This window comes from Saccostrea cucullata, unplaced genomic scaffold (assembly GCF_032062105.1).
Source record: "Saccostrea cucullata isolate Sc308-1 unplaced genomic scaffold, CSIRO_AGI_Scuc_v1 ctg257, whole genome shotgun sequence".
In the NCBI taxonomy this organism is placed as follows: domain Eukaryota; kingdom Metazoa; phylum Mollusca; class Bivalvia; order Ostreida; family Ostreidae; genus Saccostrea; species Saccostrea cuccullata.
Window position 1 is genome coordinate 305,920 of NW_026933663.1, and position 20,284 is coordinate 326,203.

The window sequence follows — 20,284 nt, forward strand, 5'->3', positions numbered from 1 at the left end:
ATCAGTTTGTTTGCGTTTGACTTGGTTCTATTTAAAGGTCATATTATTGTATCATATTTCAGTGAACTGCGTAAACTAGTATAAATTTAAATAAATTAGGAATTTTTCAATAGTACAGTTTCCGGAATATCTACTTATGTCTACTTATGCCAGTCAAAAAAAAAACTTTAGAAAAAAAATTAAGATATTTTGGGGTATTTTTGTGTTAACAGAGCATCAATGGGAATCAACTTGACATTGCGATAATTACTCAGAGTACACACATCCTCTAGTACTAAAAAGAAAAAAAATCATTTGAAACTTTGTACCCTTTTGTGTATATTCCTTTTTTTAATGTAAGAAAATGCTGGTTCACTTGAACGATTGGGATAAATGAATAGGTCATTTCCATAAAGCCTATAATTATAAAAATATCTTACATTTTGTTAATATTAATCTGTCGTAAAATTGTAATAGTACTTTTTTATTTAGCAATTTAAAAGTTTGCAATTTGCACTTGTTTCTAATGATTTATTACATGTACAAATTTCACACGACATTTCTATTGCTCAAAATATGAAATTCCTTACTTATATATTCAAATACACATTCATGTTTTTTTAATTCAAAAAATCATTAGTGAGAAACAATGACATAGATTATATGTCTTTGATCAGTTTGATCTGATCTCTGCTGACAAAGAAGGTAACAATGTATTAAGGCTCATAATTGAAACAAGATTTTACAGGATTTGGAATTTAATTCTACATCTGGTAATCCAACGCATACCACGTTAACTGCTATAATTCCTAAAGGAAAGATATAGAGATAACGAAAGTATTGAATCTTAAATTCCATAAAACAATACAAAATGAGAGCAGAGCAAACACAGACCTCCGAAACATCAGGGGTTGGATCAGGTGCATGCCAAAAATGCCAAGAATGCCAAACTCTATGATAAACGTGGTGACAATTACTTTTTTTCGTCAGCTTCCCTTTCTTAAGAAGCAATACTAGCATACGTGTTCCTTCTTCACCTACACAGAGAGTTTTATATCTATATCAGTTGATTTATAGGAATTTTATCAAAGTTGTGACATTAATTTTGGATCAACCCTCGTATATCAGTTGATTCGATATCCAAGAACCTCTACATATGTACAATTTTTTAAAGCCACGAAAATAACTTACCATCAATTTAGTTGAACAGGAATACAAGTCTCATTTAAAGTCATCATTTTGTAAGTTCTATGGTCGATACAATGACGATGCTAGCAAATACAGTTTATATTTATCATTGAGTAAAATACTGACTGACGCTTGTCATACTATTTATCCGTTCATTATTAGTACAGTAAATTGACAATTTACTGATGATTTGGAATTCCTTGATGATTTGCTCCTTTTTATACATGTACACGTCCACGCCTACCTGCGTCAAGGTCATGTTCGCTGCGGACTGTACACAAATCGAACCATCTTCATATTCCAAAATGACAAAAAGATGTGATTCTTCTTGTGTTTCTTTTTAAAGGCTGGTTATAGATCGGTTAATAATAAAGCAACACGATTAATGACTTTATTTTATCCAACAAAGTTCGTGTACTTTCCCTGACAGAAACAAGGATGCGGCCAGACTCCGATCGAGTTATACCCTCGGAGTTTAAACCATATATGGATATAGTAAACATGTACGAAATATACGTTGCATCGTCCTATCTTATAAAAGTTCTTGGATGTATTTTTAATTTATAAAGATAAATCAAGAAAATACAGAATAAGCTATTTGAATGACGTAATTATCAATTATCATGTTTAAAAAATCTTTGTGTTTTCTTTCATTTTGGGCTGAGTATGTATCACCAAAGTCGAAAAATTACCAAGTCATGTTACCATCAACTTTGATATATTGGCCGCCTTCAACCTTATTTGTTAGAGATAATTGTATTGTTTTATGGATTTTTGATCTTGAATACTGTTTATTATCTACATGTAAGTCATAATTTTGAGATCACGGGGATATATTGTATGTGTTCCAACATAAGAATGGAAATAACCATTGTTAATTGGCAATACGTTGTCGATAAATTTAAATGCCGAGTTATAGGCCACTGCATGTGTTTTCTTTTTACGCACAAGTTTTTGGAAAAATTCTGCGTCATATGAATGCAATTATAATATTATTTTTTTTTTGTTTATTTAATATTTTTTGGGTTAATTTTACAATTTGTTTTTATATCTCAGCCGTACAAAATATCAAAGAACTCATTGCATTAGCACATACATATTATACTTTATATATACATTATCTCCATTATTTATTTATCTTTTTTTACACATACTACTTTTCAATGTTCCATTAAAATATCGCTTATGGGGATTTATTGTTACATATATTGAATAAGGCACTTGCAAAATCAAATTGATAAATTACAAATTACTAACAATTCGTACATTGAGCAAAAAAACGAATATGTACCGGTTTCAAAAGCATGTTATTTTTTCAAAGAAAATTAAAATGATTTGACTCCGGCGCTAAATGTTTAACTTGAAAATAATTATAGAAATAGGTCACCTTCCAAGAATACAAACAGATTTTATCGCTTTAACAGGAATTGAACAATCTTAAATTCATTAATTTTTATTTTGTATTAACAGGTACTGACCTTCACGCTATAAAAATTTCGATAAATTAAAAAAAGCTCAGCACATATAATGGAAAAGGGATTTTAAAAAAGCTTTTTAAATACCCGATCTGACACATTTACCGAGTTGTTGTGTTATATAAACGTGTATGCATAACAACACAGTAGTATACATTGTACATGGTTCAATTTAAAATCATATAAAAACCAATTATATTTTTAAAATAGAAATTGAGCAACTATTCTTCAAAATAGAATTGATTCTGACAGCAAATGTGAACGGCGCCGCTGGAGGGCCAGGTAAAAAAAAATATTTCCATTTGTTCGGACAAATTAGAAATTCGTTCGGACGAAATAGAAATTCGTTCAGACAAATTATTTATTTGTTCGTACGAATTTGAAATTTGTTCGGACGAATTAGAAATATGTTCGGACGAATTAATTATTTCTTCGGACGATTTAAATATTTGTTCGAACAAATCAGAAATTCGTTCGGACAAATAACTTATTTGTTCGGACGATTTTTTTATTTGTTCGGACGTATTAGATATTTGTACGGACAAATTAGTGAAAATGCGAATAAATAACAGGACACCGCGATTAATATGCGATTTGCAATTTTCTTGAACATCATCAACAAATATTTTAAAGATATGTCGTTTTAATATTGAACTCTTTATTATCATTTCTATTTACAAATTAACTTCCCTGAATTTATTAATTACTAGTATCACATGTGAATGATTTCTGGTATATGTACATATGCGATGTATATGATGGAAAAAGGTCCTCAATAAGTTTCAAATATTCCTGTTTGTGAATTAAAAGAAAACCTTTTTAAAAATGGACCCATATTGATTCCAGGGTTGTTTCTATGACTCGTGAGCCGTCAAATTTTCTCGCATTTAATGACGAGAACACCCTTTTATTCTGGTATATTCCCTAGTCCATAGTTTTACAGAGGATATTTATAGCCCCCCCCCCCCCCCCCTTATTGGAGAAGTAGTCGAATAAAATATTGAATTTCACTTGCAAACAATTAGAAATTTTGTTTATGCGAAGGTTTGATATACTAATGACACACTAGTAAGGGAACATTCTGAAGCCCACTCCTTTCATGGGGATAATAAATCATGAATGAATAAATGTAAGAATATTTTCAAGTAACACCCCCCCCCCCCCCCCCACCACCATTTAAAAACAATCAGTTGTCTCAATCATCGAGAAGCTTTATTTGCATTTAATTATACCATGTTTGTACTTTTTAATTATACTGCACTTTCTGGAAAAGCATTCATCAATTAAATACTTTTTTTTACAGGGAAAGGGTGGTAATGGTTAATTTCGTCAATATTACCTGAGTGTATGTTTTAGATTTTTTGAATTAAATTAATATATGCCCTTTCATGATTTTTATATAAAAACAAATTAATAAAGATATTAAATAACAGTTTTTCACGATCTCAGAAAAATTCCATTGGAGATGGATTTATGAGACCCCCTCCTTTTCTTCATTTATCATAAAATACTTCAATTTGGGCAACAGCGGTTTGGAAAAAAAAAACTACAAATGTCCTAGCTAGCAAGAACCCCTCCCCCTCTTTTTTTTTTTACTTTTTATTATTTTAAGACCCTTTGGATAAGAGACTCGATATTTCGAGTCTGATGTTTATTTAATATAATACATTAGGAATAAAAACTTGAGGAGTGGATCTAATCATTTTCAAAGAAGTGATAACTGACCACTGGCACGCCAGCCTCGACATGTTTACACCACCAGCAAAGGGTGGTCTGGTAAAAACATATGATGTTAATTCATCACTAATTTCATGAGTGTGTCAAGGATTGAAGTGAAAAGATGTTTGGTAAGAAGTAACGATCCCTTTGAACTAGTGGGCTCTAAGATAAAATACTTTCAGAATGGCAGACTTTAGGCCTATATGGATATTTTATATAGTACCATCATTTCCGAATATTAACAATCGACACATCCGACTTCAATAGTGCATGTCTTGTTACAAAGTGCGTATGTCATGGTCCAAAGTGCTATTTATGTATTGAAAAGAGATGAACAAATATCTAATTGTCCGAACAAATAACTAATTCGTGCGAACGAATTTCTAATTTGTCCGAACAAATATCTTATTCGTTCGAACGAAATTCTAATTTATCCGAAAGAATTTCTAATTCGTCTGAAACAAGAGGCCCAAGGGCCTTGAATGGCTCTTCTGATAAATTATACAATCTATCCTACGACCCAAGATGCATCAACTGACAAAGTTTGATGATTCTTAGCCAATTAGTGCTGAATATATTTAATGTAACTATAAAATACTATAAGTAGGTCATGGTGACCTACTTTTTGATTGAAATTTTCTGAGGACACAAGATGCATTAATTGACCGAGATTGATGATTCTAAGCCAATAAGTACTTGAGATATTCAAAAGTGGGTCACAGTGACCTACTTATTGGTCAACATTCTCTGAAAACCCAAGGTGCATCAACTGACAAAGTCTGACAATTCTAAGCCAATAAGTACCCTAGAATACTTAAATATAGCAATAAATGTCACAAGTAGGTCACCGTGACCTTTTTTCGATGATCATTCTCCAAGAACCCAAGATGCTTCACATAACAAAGTTTGATGATTCTAAACCAATACGTACCTGAGATACCTAAATATAGCCATAAATTGTCAAAAGTAGGTCACTGTGACCTACTTTTTGGTCAACATTCTCCGAAAAACCAAGCTGCATCTACTGACAAAGTTTGATGATTCTAAGCCAATCAGTACCTGAGATATTCAAAAGTAGGTCACCGTGACCTACTTTTTGGTCGACATGCTCCAAAAACCTAAGATGCATCTACTGACAAAGTTTGATGATTCTAAGCCAATAAGTACCTGAGATATTCAAATGTAGGTCACCGTGACCTACTTTTTGGTCGACATGCTCCGAAAACCTAAGATGCATCTACTGACAAAGATTGATGATTCTAAGCCAATAAGTACCTGAGATACATAAATCTAGCCATAAAATGTCAAAAATAGGTCACCGTGACCTACTTTTTGATTGTCGATCTCCGAAACTAAGATGCATCAACTGACAAAGTTTGATGATTCTAAGCCAATAAGTACCCGAGATACTTAAATCTAGCCACAAAATGTCAAAAGTAGGTCACCGTGACCTACTTTTTGGTCGACATTTTCTGAAGACCAAAGATGCATCAACCGACAAAATTTGATGATCATAGGTCTTATATTATTCAAAATATGCCTTTTAAACAATTTGAAAACAAATGCCTGAAAAGTTCAAAAAGTAGGTCACAGTGACCTATCTTTTAGAAAATATGTCTTAAGGCCTCAAGATGCATCAACTAACAAAATTTTGTGATACTAAACCTCTCGATGTCTGAAATAATGGGATTAAATGTTTTAGAAAAGATTAGCCATAAAATTCAAAAAGTAGGTCACGATGACCTACTTTTAAAGTGATGTTGTTTGTGGACCCAAGATGCACCAACTGACAAAGTTTTATGATCATAGGCCTTAAAGTGTCGAAAATATGCCTCAAAATCAATTTGAAAACAAAAGCCCGTAAAATTTAAAAAGTAGGTCACCGTGACCTACTTTTGTATTAACACGATGTGAAGTCCTGAGATGCATCAACTTACAAGATTTGATGATCCTAGTCTTTATAGTAAGCAAAATATCAACGTTTTTATTAATTTTAAATTTTGTCAACTTTGAAGTGACCTTGAGACCACGCCCTTTGCCCCAGGGTAATGCCTTGAACAATTTTTAATGTTCAACATATCCCGGCCCTTGTATGTAAGTTTGGTGAAAATCTGCCTGGTGGTTCTGGAGAAGAAGATTTTTTAGCAACCAGTAGATGTACTTTTAGTTCTATTTCCCTAATTATCTTCCATGGTTTAAGGGTCACAACCCTAGTTTTAGAATAAAGAGGATCCCTTGGGCCAAGGATACCCTGTGACAAATTTGACAATGATTGGCCAAGGGGTTCTTGAGTTATGGCCCATATTCTAAAAAGTTAACGCACACCGCACATCGCACAAATGGCCATAGCATTAGCTCTTTGAGCCTTTGGCTCAGAAGAGCTAAAAATTTCTAATTTATCTGAACGAAATTCTTATTTGTCCGAACGAAAAATATTCCAATTTTTACTTTGTTATCACTTGGCAACAAACAAACATGGATTTTAAACATCGTCTTTCTTCAATATATATACAATCAATGCAATAAATGAACTAACTTCTGACATTTCTTTTGTCTTCATATACTATGAACAAATTATTTTATATACCACAAGTTTCCAAGATACACGTTTAACCTTGCTATACTCGATCCTCGAATACGACTGATTCGATCTTTTTTTTTTTTTATCAGAAATCATTTCCATTATTTAAACACTCAATTGACGACGGATTTTTTCCGTTATTTCCTGATCGTGACAAGGAGCACACGGCGGGTATGACTGGTCGGCAGGGGAACTCACTCCTCCATGGCACCTGATCACACCTCTGATGTTTCGGGGGTCCGTGTTTGCCCTGCTCTAATTTTGTATTTTATTATTGACTTTGAGATTGAATACTGATTGTTATCTCCATATCCTTCCCTTGCATAATGACTCAATTTTCAGGTTGTGAAGTCATAAACATTAAGCAAAATATTTCATTACATATGCTTATTATAAAACATGGGTTATAAGTTACAAATATCATTCTAGTTTGTATTTTGGTTTTTTAAAATATAGAGATAGTTTATGAACTTTTTGGTCATCCCAAATATTATTGTACCTTAAAAAACTCGTGTAAGCATATTTTTACATTTTTTTTGTAATGGGAAAATTGACTTATCTTTCCAGTAAGTAGATTTTGTGACATTTTTTATGTCAATTATTGGTGAGGAAATGCTGTTTTTCATGATATCGTTGAAAAACCTATATTCCGATGCATTATCTTATACATGCATCTAAATAGGGGCTAGACATGCTAGAGAAAGAAGGACAATTACCGCATGCTTCCACCTGTTAGGAATGTGATCTCACCAGTTATTTATAGATTTTATAGTTAGATATCGTTTACTATTATATTTCTAGAGAAATTTAAATCAGTCGAAGCATTATGACACTGTATGCGTTCTTGTTACACGGAAACTCGGTGAATGTGTCTGATCGGGTATTCCAAAAAAAATCTTTTTTTTTTCGTTTAGTTGCACAAGGGTCTTTCAAATCATAAAATGTTACATAACGTGAAGGACAACAACATCAAATTTCTCTTTCATAACTCAAAGAAGACAAAGATTAATAGATAACCAACTGTGATCGAACTAAAAATAAACAAAATAAATTATAGGTAAGTTAGTTAGCTGCAAAATACTTCAAATAATACTTGTAAAATGAAGATTTATAGCTAGAATCTTGTAACTAAAGATGAATTCATTGATGAATTATTTAAAAGAAACGTAAAAAAAAAATATCCGACAAAGTATGAACCAATTTTCGGCTTCGTCTAAATAAGCATGTTTGGAACATACTTCAAGAAATTCTTTAAATGTGCCAAACGAAAAAAAGATAATTTTTTATTCAAAATAATTTCCATACCTATTCTGTAAAATACTCAGTATATCAATTTTATGGCACATACTAGTACATACTCTGACAGAAATCATGATTTATTTTTGCATAATGCAAGACAAACGACGTGATTTTGCAGAAATCCAAAAGTAACTTTTTGTTATTCTAAACTAACCTTATCAGACATTTATTTATACAAAGCACATCTTACATGTGTGTCATTAATTCGTGGAAATCATGTGCAAACTGCTGATTTAATGCAGTTCCTGGTAAATATATGTCTGGTTATTCCTTGAATTGTATACAAGTGTTTAACAGATAGTGCAGGAGGACGTAAGTGTATGCTAATTACCAGAAGCAGCTGACAAAATATTTCAATGAAAAATTAAAATTGATAATCTTACAATATCTGAAGATTGTGAATTATTGTCCTCCACTTTCGCAAAAACAAAGGGACATTGAATCTCATATGTCTCTTAACCGTGCACAAGAAGACTTTAAACTGGGTCATAAATTTTGAATAAAAAAGAGATAGGACTTTCATATTTTTTGTTGTAAATTAGCAGTGATAAGTACTTTCCAAACATACTATATTTTGACCCTGTGACCTGAAATTTAATCCCTTATAAAAATACTTTCATTAGGCTTAATAAATTAGTAGTATTGAAAGAGAAAATTAACAGGGTTGTCATATTACACATGAATATAACTTGTGACAAATCCTTTTAATAGATATATCGCGATTGTTTTACTAAGTGATTTTTACATGAACCAGGAAGTTTAACCTACCTTCCTTTCTTTTCATTATTCGTTTTGATTTTGAAAAGAAAAATATTTTTAATGATGAATGCCATATGATAGGGCATTTTTTATTTGACACAAGGACATAAGTAATGGCATCTCAAACTCTCAGACACTGACAGGAAAGGACTACAGTTCTTGTTTTCCATTTGGAAAGAACCTATCAAGTATAAAATGAGTAAAAGAGAATGCAGTTAAAGTTATATCAAAAACTCTCCAACGTTTAGTTATCTATGTAGGAACCAGTAGTTTGGGGTGTGTGGGTAGGTTGGTTAGGAGTACATATTCCTTTTCATGCCCAATCTGTTATAATATCTATCACTGATTACAATCATATTGATCTTTTGACTTTGACCTTTGACATATCACTTTATTCTTAAGAAGATATTTATTATTTATATATACATGTAATTGTGGCATAACAGTTGCTTAATGGTAGCATAATGGTGGCTCAATGGTAGCCGATTGGAGTTTTGAACATGAAGAACCTACATGTATTAGTATGTCTTAATGGTGGCTAAATAGTTTCTTAATGGTTGTCTAGAGGCCACCGTAAAGCACCTTGAAGCTACCATTAAGCCACCATGAAGCTATATCTAAACAACCATTAAGGACTTTGAGATGGTTAAATGGTAACTTAATGGTGACGTATGTATGACTTAAATGTAGCTTAAAGGTGCTGATTGGTGACTGAAAGACAAACACGAAGCCATCATTACGGTCCTATAATCTAAAATTGAGAAAAGCTTAAAGGACGTCTTCCATCTTGTGAATCTTGATATAAGAGATAATATGCAAGTTTGAGCTTCACTGGGGCTAGTTAGCAGAGCTTCGTGTCTTTTTGAATATCTTTGCATTTAGGATGTTTTAAAAATTATTAATACATTCTGAGACATTCAGAAAAAAATCCTATAATCTCATCCTATAGACATCATTTTTTAATTATATAAATAGAGTAATCTAGTTGGTGTATAAAGCAGATTGTTATCAGACCCTCGGACGAAATTTAATCTATATTATTTAATATATATAGTACTGGTTATGTAACGACATGCATTATTTAAACGGATATTAATACTTTACAAACAGATCATTTAACAATAACAGGGTCGATCAGGAGAGTCTGAGTCAATCTCCAACAACTCATCCAAAAAATATTGGCAGATTGTGTCCTATAAAAATGAGGTTATGTGAAAAACTGTTGAATGAAGATACTAGTATTATTGATTTTTCATTTGTATCGGTGTACTGATAGAAAAAAAATGAATAAAATGTATGGAGATAATGAACAATATTCGATTGATTGATTGATTGATTGTATACTGTTTAACGTCCCTCTCCATAATATTTCACTGATATGGAGTCGTAACCATTGCCGTGGAAGGGCTGCAAATTTAGACGTATGCTCGGCACTTACGGCTTTTGAGCAGGGAGGGATCTCTATCGTGCCACACCTGCTGTGACACGGTGTCTCGGTTTATACGGTCTCATCCGAAGGACCGACCCATTTAGTCGCCTTTTACGACAAGCAAGGGAGTATTGAGGACCTATTCTACCCCGGATCCCCACAGGGCCGAACAATATTCGAGCCCAAAAGCTTATTTGAACATTACAAAATAGGAGTAGAGCAAACACGGAAACACGGATCTCCTCAAATCGGAGTTGGGATAAGGTGTCATTGAGGAGTGAGCATCCTCTGCTGAACGGTGTCGCATACTATTTGGTACGCCTCGTTTAAAGGACCGACCAGACCTAATACGATAACATATTAGGTCACTTATATTAGGTACAAATGTAACTTTAATAGATAAAGGTCCGACCCGTATAAGAAAAGGTCCCCCTGCATTTTAAGGTCCGGGTGCTGCAAAATGATTTCATCTTGACTTTAACATATGGAATTATAGTGAGTAAGTTTATACTATATGATTTTTTGTACAACAAACATGTATCTCTAGACAAGAATCTACTCGTTTAATGTGCTTTAAGCAGTGCCGTTTAGGACCATGATTTCTTAAAAAATAATGCCACAATTATTGTGCAAGTGTTTCTTTTTCTATAGAATTTGCTTTGTGTAAATTAGTACGATTAAAGGTGTGAAATCTGTCATTGTGTATAGCTAATAAAACGATGGGGTTGTGACGTATTTGTTTACCTGACAGGTACCCACAGGTAGAGCCCGCGGCAGATGGTGCGCTTTCATTGAATGGTTGGTGTACCTAATGGTCATGTGTTAGCTTGACATATCAATAGACCTGATTTTTTAAATTAATAAATCATGTAATATATGTAAAAAAAATATTCATGCGTACATGTAGACTTCAAAACTTCAACACTTAAAATAATTGTAATCATATAGTCTTTATTTGAATATTTAATGCTAAATATGGCGTATCTGTGCTAAAAATTAAAAATACCAGATTAAGCGTAGATTTATATGAGATTTGATACTTATGTTCAAATTAAAATTTTCATCGATATTGAACTTGAATATCAGATATTCAAGTTCAATATAGATAAAAATTTTAATTTGAACATAAGTATCAAATCTCATGTAAATCGACGCTTAATCTGGTATAATCTGTTTTGTGCTATAGTGTCGGTGATTGAATTTAAATATGATTTTATATGTTTGAAAAATTTTAAATCGTCTGGATTCCGCTGCAAATGGAAAAACACTTTCAAATTCTAAGAATTGACATGCTTAAAATCAATTAGCTTCCTCGCATCCACTGTAAACGCGTTCAGATGATAAGTTATCGTACTCTTCATCGAGCCCTAGCGGTAGATGAAGGCCTACAAAATTGTAAGAACCGTTGCTCAAGGATGAACAAAATCCCCACTCAACTCCCCACTAAGCTTGTGTGATAAAAGCCATATCCATCAATAGTCCTTTAGAGATTTTATATAAGAAAAACTTGTTTTTGCTAATCGATTACACAATGCCCTTTGCATAGGTAATCCGTAATATAAAAAAAGGCCATTTAAAACTACAAGCACTTACAACCTACTATTCAAAAGAATCATTTGAAGAAATTTAAAGAAAATCAATAAAAATCAATAAAAGGAATTGCGTGATTTGTTGTGCATGTATCAAATTAAAGAATATAATACATCTAGTTCTTGGAAAGGTATTGTAAGCAAGTGGTATTTATATCCCAGATCTTTTCTTCCTAAATAGTTTTAACAGAAAGTCGTTAAGGGAAAAGGTATGTCAGAACATTTATAATAATCTGTATGAAATGTAGTTTTAAGATTAATTTTTTATATGTATATGTGTGTGTGTGTCCAAGCTGAATAATTAATTTATATAAAAGGACAATTAATGATATGCTTTATAAGAGGAACTCAACATATTTTGCGAAGCACATACGAACCAACTTTATTCGCGACGACTTCATTTCAAGATTTAACAGGTGTAAACTAGTTCACGATGATTAAGCTTTGCGTACAAGCCTTGTTTAGCTCACCTAAGCCAAATGCTCAAGTGAGCTTTTCCGATCAAAATTTGTCCGTTGTCTGTCGTTGTTGTCGTTGTCGTAAACTTTTCACATTTTCATCTTCTTCTCAAGAACCACTGGGCCAATTTCAACCAAACTTGCTACAAAGTATCCTTGGGTAAAGGGGATTCAAGTTTGTTCAAATGAAGGGACACGCCCTTTTCTAAGGGGAGATAATTATGAATAAGAGAAAAATTAATGGCATTTTTAAAAAATCTTCTTCTCAAGAACCACAGGGCCAGGAAAGATGAAACTCATGTGGAATCATATTCAGATAGTGTAGTTTCAAGTTTGTTCAAATCATGACCCCCGGGGTTACAGTGGGGCCAAAATGGCCGATTAAAATTTTACATAGGATTATATAGGAAAAAGTCTTTAAAAATCTTCTCCTCAAGAACAACTGGGCCAGGAAAGAGGAAACTCATGTGAAATCATACTTAGGTAGTGTAAATTCAAGTTTGTTCAAATCATGACCCCCGGGGTTAGAGTGGGGCCAAAATGGCCGATCAAAGTTTTACATAGGATTATAGAGGAAAAATCTTTAGAAATCTTCTTTTCAAGAACCACTGGGCCAGGAAAGATGAAAATGATATGTAATCATCCTCAGGTAGTATAGATTCAAGTTTGTTCAAATTATGACCCCCGGGGGTATGGTGGGGCCAAATTGGCCGATCAAAGTTTTACATAGGAGTATATAGGAAAAATCTTCTTCACAACAACCATTGAGACAGGAAAGATGAAACTCTTGTGGAAGCATCCCCAGGTAGTGTAGATTCAAGTTTCTTCAAATCATGACCCCGTGGGATAGGGTGGGGCAAATGGCCGATGAAAGATTTAAATAGGAATATATGGGGAACCCTTTTAAAATCTTTTCAAGTACTTCAAAGCCATGCTTAGTGATATTTATAGGGAATCATCCTCAGGTATTGAAGATTCTAGTTTGTTCAAATCATGACCCCCTGGGGGTTCCCGCCTCAGTAAATTTTCAGTTCTGATCTGATATGTGCTTTTTTTTAACCAATTGGTCAGGTGAGCGATGTGGCCCCTGGGCCTCTTGTTGGATTTGTTATAAATAGACACAAAGATATTCAAGACCGATTTGCGGCGAGAAATATTCGCAAACCTCCCGAAATTTTCTCGAACAGGAATAAGAGATGTTTTACGGCATCACTTTTCTCTTTTTTGTGAAAATTTATATCACATTTTCACCTTGTAATTAAATTTTTAGCATAGATTTTAAGATTAAATTTCCAAGGAATTTTAATTGATGAAACAAGTATTCCCAGAGTATTGCATAAGCAAACCATGTCCCCTGTCGAATCCCCCCTTTCTCTTGAGAATAAAAGCTCTTTTGGAACTTTAATTCAGTGCATAATGAACCGGATTGTAATTCCAATTATGAAAAATAAAAATGTCATTATTCCATAAAAAAATGAAGCGGAACGTAATTCAGTCGTTATCTGTAGCTCATTAAGATGCAATCGCACACCAAAAATCAGCTTAATATCTGCAAGCAGTTAGGGAAAACCTGCGTACAACCAAGAAGGAGAAACCGACAGACAGAATTGAAGACAGACTGACGGACAGACTCAGAAGATTCCTATAGTCCCCTTCCGGTTTCACTGGCAGGGGTACTTTATAATGAAATGCTGTATAAAAAAAAAACATTTCGACAATTTTTGTCGCTATATATATGACATATCAAAAAGAATTTGTCTTTTGAAAATGTATTTTTGGTTTTAAAGTGTGAAAATGTTTTCCTTTGAAAATTGAAATAGATGTTCCTTTAAGAAATGAGATCAGATTTGTTTTGACCGCATCACAATGTGTAACGCTAGCCTGAACTCGCTAAAACTTTTTAAATTAGAAACTTATCAGAATAATTGATTAAAAAATCGCTCAGGTGGCAAACGGGTTACTGTAGATACCTAACTATATGCGAGGAATTAATTTCGCGAGAAGCATTTATATTATTAAATTTACAGAACTTATGTCAACTCAAAACGAAAAAATTCTGAAAAAATTATGTATGTTTATTTTAAAATGTTATGAGGCTGTCTGTCCTCCTTAATATACTACTTACTCTGTTATTGTCGTTTTCCCCCTGTTTTCATTGTTTTCTTTTTGTAAAATATTCTGTATTGTATGTTTTATATTTATTTGTACTTTTTTTTGTATTTTTTGGGTTAATAAACTGAACTTGAACTTGAACTAATAAGACTTATTAACTGAGTTTCCGTGTTGTAGTACGGTAGGTGTTGGAACGTAATAATTACTCATTGTTTAATTACCCTGAATGCAAATAAAATTTTAAAATTTGCAGCCTTCTCCTGGCAAATGGTGGCTTCTTCATACAGGTTAAAAATTCTTGATTGGGACATTAAACAAGAAGAAAACCTTTTAGTTACCTATTGAGAAGTACTTGCCCTGCAGAGAAGCAGTACCACAGTGTCTGTGAAAGAACTTATTTTCTTCTTTCTACATAGCCCCCTTCCCCTACCCCACCACCAATTCCTTCCATTATGTTCCAAATGAACATTGAACTTCAAACAAAAAGAATATAGAAATAACATCGGTATATGTATTTATTTAGAATATTTAAACGGGTTAATTTAGTAAGTAAAGTTAAAATCATTCTGCATGTAATTTCCTGACCGGTTTTGCTTTTTATCGAAATGAAAGTGTACGTCATGCTTCGGACGAAGGTTAGGGCTCTGTTTTTATCATTTCTTTTTTATGCTCTTAGTTCGTAATGTTGAAAAAATCTTAATACGGTAACGGTTGCCTCTTAAGTTTCCTATTACTCATCAATTGTAAAATCATGTAATTTAAATTAATGCAGTTTGTAAAAAGCCGATAAACTTTGTAATAAACAAGTAAATTTGGATTTGTCTCTCATTAATGTGAACGACATTGATCTCTACAATTTCTTTTAAATCCCCAATTTTTATGATTTCGTTTACTTCTGCATATTCATATACGATCACTATTTGAGATTGATATGAAAGTGAAAGTAGAAACCTAGTATAAAATTTCAAGTAACATATATGTAATAAGGATCGTTGTCCAATAACTTCTTTCATCAGATTATTGGAAAATATTGCTTATACTTATACATTTAGGAACTTTGGTTTGTGTCGGTATCTTTTTTATTAAAAGAAAGGAAGTGTATTAAACTGCCCATACAAAAAATACGATAAGAATTCAATCAGAGTAGTTACACGGTTCGTTGACGATCAAAAGATAGTTTTCAGTAGAATCAGATTATCAAGATTTCCTATCGGCTCCATAAATTGGGGGATGCTTATATTCCTTCATAATTCAACCAACTTTAACATTTTGTACTCGCAAATGTGGGTTTGAAAGCATCGTTTTTATAAAAAAAAAATTTACATTTGTTAGTTCCTCCTTTATTTTATAATGTTTATTCCATAAAGATTTCCCCCGAAATTTTTCTGCTACATCCTCTTTTATTTGGAAGGACAAAGAAGGAAAATTACCTGGTTGACCACCATGCAAATGACGGCCAACGGGAAATAACTCTTGTTAATACTGAAAACTATCTATTGACCGTCAAGTAAAATGACTTAAACGGCAGAGCATATAACATTTTCACCTTTCTTTGCTTACTTAGATATATTAATCAATTTACATGTAATTGACGTGAATGTGAATCTTTTTAATTTTTTTTATTTTTCTCCACTTTTTCAGAGAAATGCTGCGCTGTAAAGGACCTGAAGTCAGAATTATGTAGTAGGTTGAAAACATACATGGTCTATTCTTAATTTTTTTTTTTTTGTTTGTTTGTTTGTTTGTTTTATGTATTAAGTGATTTTAGAATAATGCGTTTCAGAACAGGATTAATAATAAGTAAATATTGCAATCAAATATCAATTTAAAAAAAAAGAAAAGTAAGAAATATAAATATATATATATATATATATGCTTAACATATGAAAAACACATACATGTATTCCGAAACATGTGTTATAAGACATATTTCTCTGACGCAATCTCTGTCAGTTCAAGATCAAGTTGGCAAATAGTGTTGCAATCATGACGAATCAACTGAGAATAGAGAGTGATGAAGGTACACGTATATTGCTGTAAAGACCTGTTTCCCTTGTTCACCACGGGGAGGTGAAAGAAGACTTTTAACAGGTTATTTTAATAGGTATAATATAACTGCTTATCTTATGCAGCAATATACCTTCATCACCTGCATACGGAATTTATTTATCTCAGTTGATTCGATACGCAAGAGCATGCTCTAAGCCTGAACAAACGAGGTAAAATTTATTGACAAACAAGAATATCAGCAATCTTGTTAAAAGTCATCATTTCGTAAATTGTAATGTCGATACGATGACATTGTCAGCAAATATAATTTATCATTGAGTAAAATGCTGAGTGACGTGTTTTTACCAATTGTTAGTCCATAATTTATACATTGAATTGATGGATTTTCCCAATCATAACAGGGAGTACACGGCGAGTGTGACCGATCTGCTAACTTCTCGATTGCACTTGATCCCACCTCTGATATTTCGGAGGTCCGTGTTTGCTCTGCTCCTATTTTGTATTGTTTTTATGGACTTTGATATTGAATATTGTTCGCGACATTTAAAGTCAGACAGTACGTTCCGCAAATATCTTCGTAGTATAAATATATTTAAAAAATATGATAACCTTGAAATTTCTAAATTGGTGTCTATATGATTATCTTTAAAAAATTAGAACACTTTATTTTTTTTTTTTATTTTTTTGTATTTTGTCAATTTAATTTTTTCCCAAAGGATTATTTAGCAACACCATCCGCTGGTATCTTGAACAAATGGCTTGTAAGGTACTTCAATTTTTGCTGAGCTAACTTTTAAACGTAGAATAACTTCAATGTCAAAATACTGAAAATATATAGATTATTTAAGAACGTATTTTCTGTCCTAAAAATCAATTTAAGGCTCTATTTTTTAATTAAATCAAGCACTCTTCACATTTTATCCCATAATCTTCACAATCTATAAAGTTCTGAATGCTTGACATACTGCTTTCTTGGTTTTTCGCCAATTTAATGTTTTGCCTTCGGTTTCCCCTTTGTTTTGGATTGTGTTGTTATTCTCCTTTTGGTTCTTGTTTCTGGTAGCAGGCATTCTCAAATAACTTTTGGTTGCACATCACTAGTTCTAAAGACTGTGAATTCATTTGGATGGAACTCATGATGCAACTTAATTACTCGCCTCCCTATCTAAAGGTGGCGAACACAACAGGTTGTGACAGATTAATGACTATATAACACTACTATTACTTCAAAAGAAAAGCTTACTCAGATAATGTTGAAAATAAAATAATTTTGCTATGAATTAATGTTTGATAACATACTCGTAGCTGTAGTTTTGTTCTACATGAAGTGGGGGACATAGTCTTGTCCTCCCAGATTTGAAAGGGAAGCCCCCACTGCTCTCCCCTTGTGACTACGACTGTGTTTATCACTATAGTAAATCAAAATATTTTTATTTTGGATTTCTTACCTTTATAACTGTGGCTTGAAAATTATACAGTACACGAAAATATCAATTTTTAATGGGTTTGATTAATTTTGTGATATTTCTCTCGAGAAAAAATTAATTCTTAACAAGATTGCTAATTATCTCTTAACGAGACGGCTAATATTCTTCTTTCATCAACTTGTTTGTCAATACTTTACCCCGTTTTTAGCAACTGTGCATATGTAGAACACGCTTCAATTCAACTGTTATGTCAGTTTTGACACAATGAAGCCATATCGACAGTGTTATAGCGATTTGCGACCATTTTAAATCGTATCTTGTATTCAAAGACCAAAGAGGCATGGTATGGTAAGTTGCAATGCATATTAAGTCTCTTGTACAGTTTAAATTCGAAAAAGTTTATCATATTGTGATATTATAAAGAATTTGTACATTGTATAATGTAAGAATTAACATTTCCAATAAATTTGTGTCTACATCCTTTATTTACCTTAATTGTGCTAAGTGATAAGTCTAATCTATTTTAATACTGAAAATAATCTTTATATTCATTTGCAGTTTCTATTTCATAATAATGTGCGATAAAAATACAATTTTAAACTCGAATTAAAAGAAAGTGGAACGATTTCTAATAGTTAAGTGAAGCTACTGGTCATAATTGTCTCAATTAGTATAAAAAAAAGTTTTATATTCCAGGGAAAAAACACCCAATGTTACAGAATAATGTATATAACGAGATAAATTGTTCAATTAATTATTGCATTTTATTCACAGATTTTTATGAACACTTGGTGGAAGGACGATTAATCATGACTTCAAATACGGTAAGTTAAACATTGAAAGAATTTTACGGATCAGCAGGACTGAAGTACATGTACATCAAATAAACAAGAGGAAGAGGGGCCACAGAGTTCACCTGAGTACTTTGACTAGGCAAAAGCAAAACACAGTTCTGTATTTTAATGTCGTAATATACAGTTCCGTGGAAGGAGGTATGTATTTAAACAAACTTTGAAGTGGGATTCCCCTCATTAAACAATGTATTTCTTGTATTTAAAAATTAAAAGAAATGAAATGAAATTTACAAAGAATCAAGAAGACAACATTTAGGCATGGTAATTCGTTTTTACTGCTATCGTAAATTGATATTTGAATTAAACTCGTAATATGCTTAACATTTACTCTTTTTAAGGAAAACAGCTTTGGAGAATCGGACTGAGGTAATTATAAAAAAAATTATTTCTTCAGCACAATGTTAACTGTCAATACTCAAGAATAATATTTTCCAATTATCAAACATACTAAAATAATTCAATAATGGATATATTATAAGAAGTAGATAATGCATGAAATGAAAGTAATTAAGCAGACTTGGGGAAAACATGCAAATATTGACTGATTAGTGTTAATTTTTTGACGCTTTTTATCTAGAGAGGGTAATATATTGGGAAAAATATTTTAAAATAGATTTTTAAACAATATTTTTTTTCGCAAAACAGCACAGTAACAAAATTGAAATATTGGTATCCGCATGTAAATATTTCTATTATATGAATTTCTTCATATGGTCTATATATATATATATATATATATATATATATATATATATATATATATATATATATATATATATATATATATATATATATATATATATATACATATACATATATATATATATATATATATATATATATATATATATATATATATATAATAAATTTTACAAAATAAACAAGTGCACATAATAAATCAGGAATTATTTTATGGAGGGGGGCTTCAAAAGGGACTAAGGATTTACTTTGACTCATTTGTTACAGTAGGATTACAACAGGCAATAATTCATCTTAAAATGCCACTGTTGAAGTTAAAGTCTTCTATATTCTCAATTAAAAATTTTATTCTTTCTTTGAAGGAAATGTCAATGGGTGATTTCGAAGAGATAATAGAAAACCTGGTAAGAATTTCAATTATATCTAAATGCTGTGATGTAGGGTTGAAATAACGTGTCTCATTATTTGCAGTTGGATATAATTTTTATCCAACGAGTTTTAATGTTATCCCCGAGCCTTGGAGACACACAAGTTAGATAAAATTAATTTGCATATTCTGTTAAATAACTCTGACTGCTCCTTATTAGTGGAGTTTTATGAAGAGACTTACTTTTACAATTGACGACTGACTTCTACAACTTATACAGAGACAAACACCATTGACTAAAATGTAAAAGTCAGCTTTCGAATGTAAAAGTAAATCTAT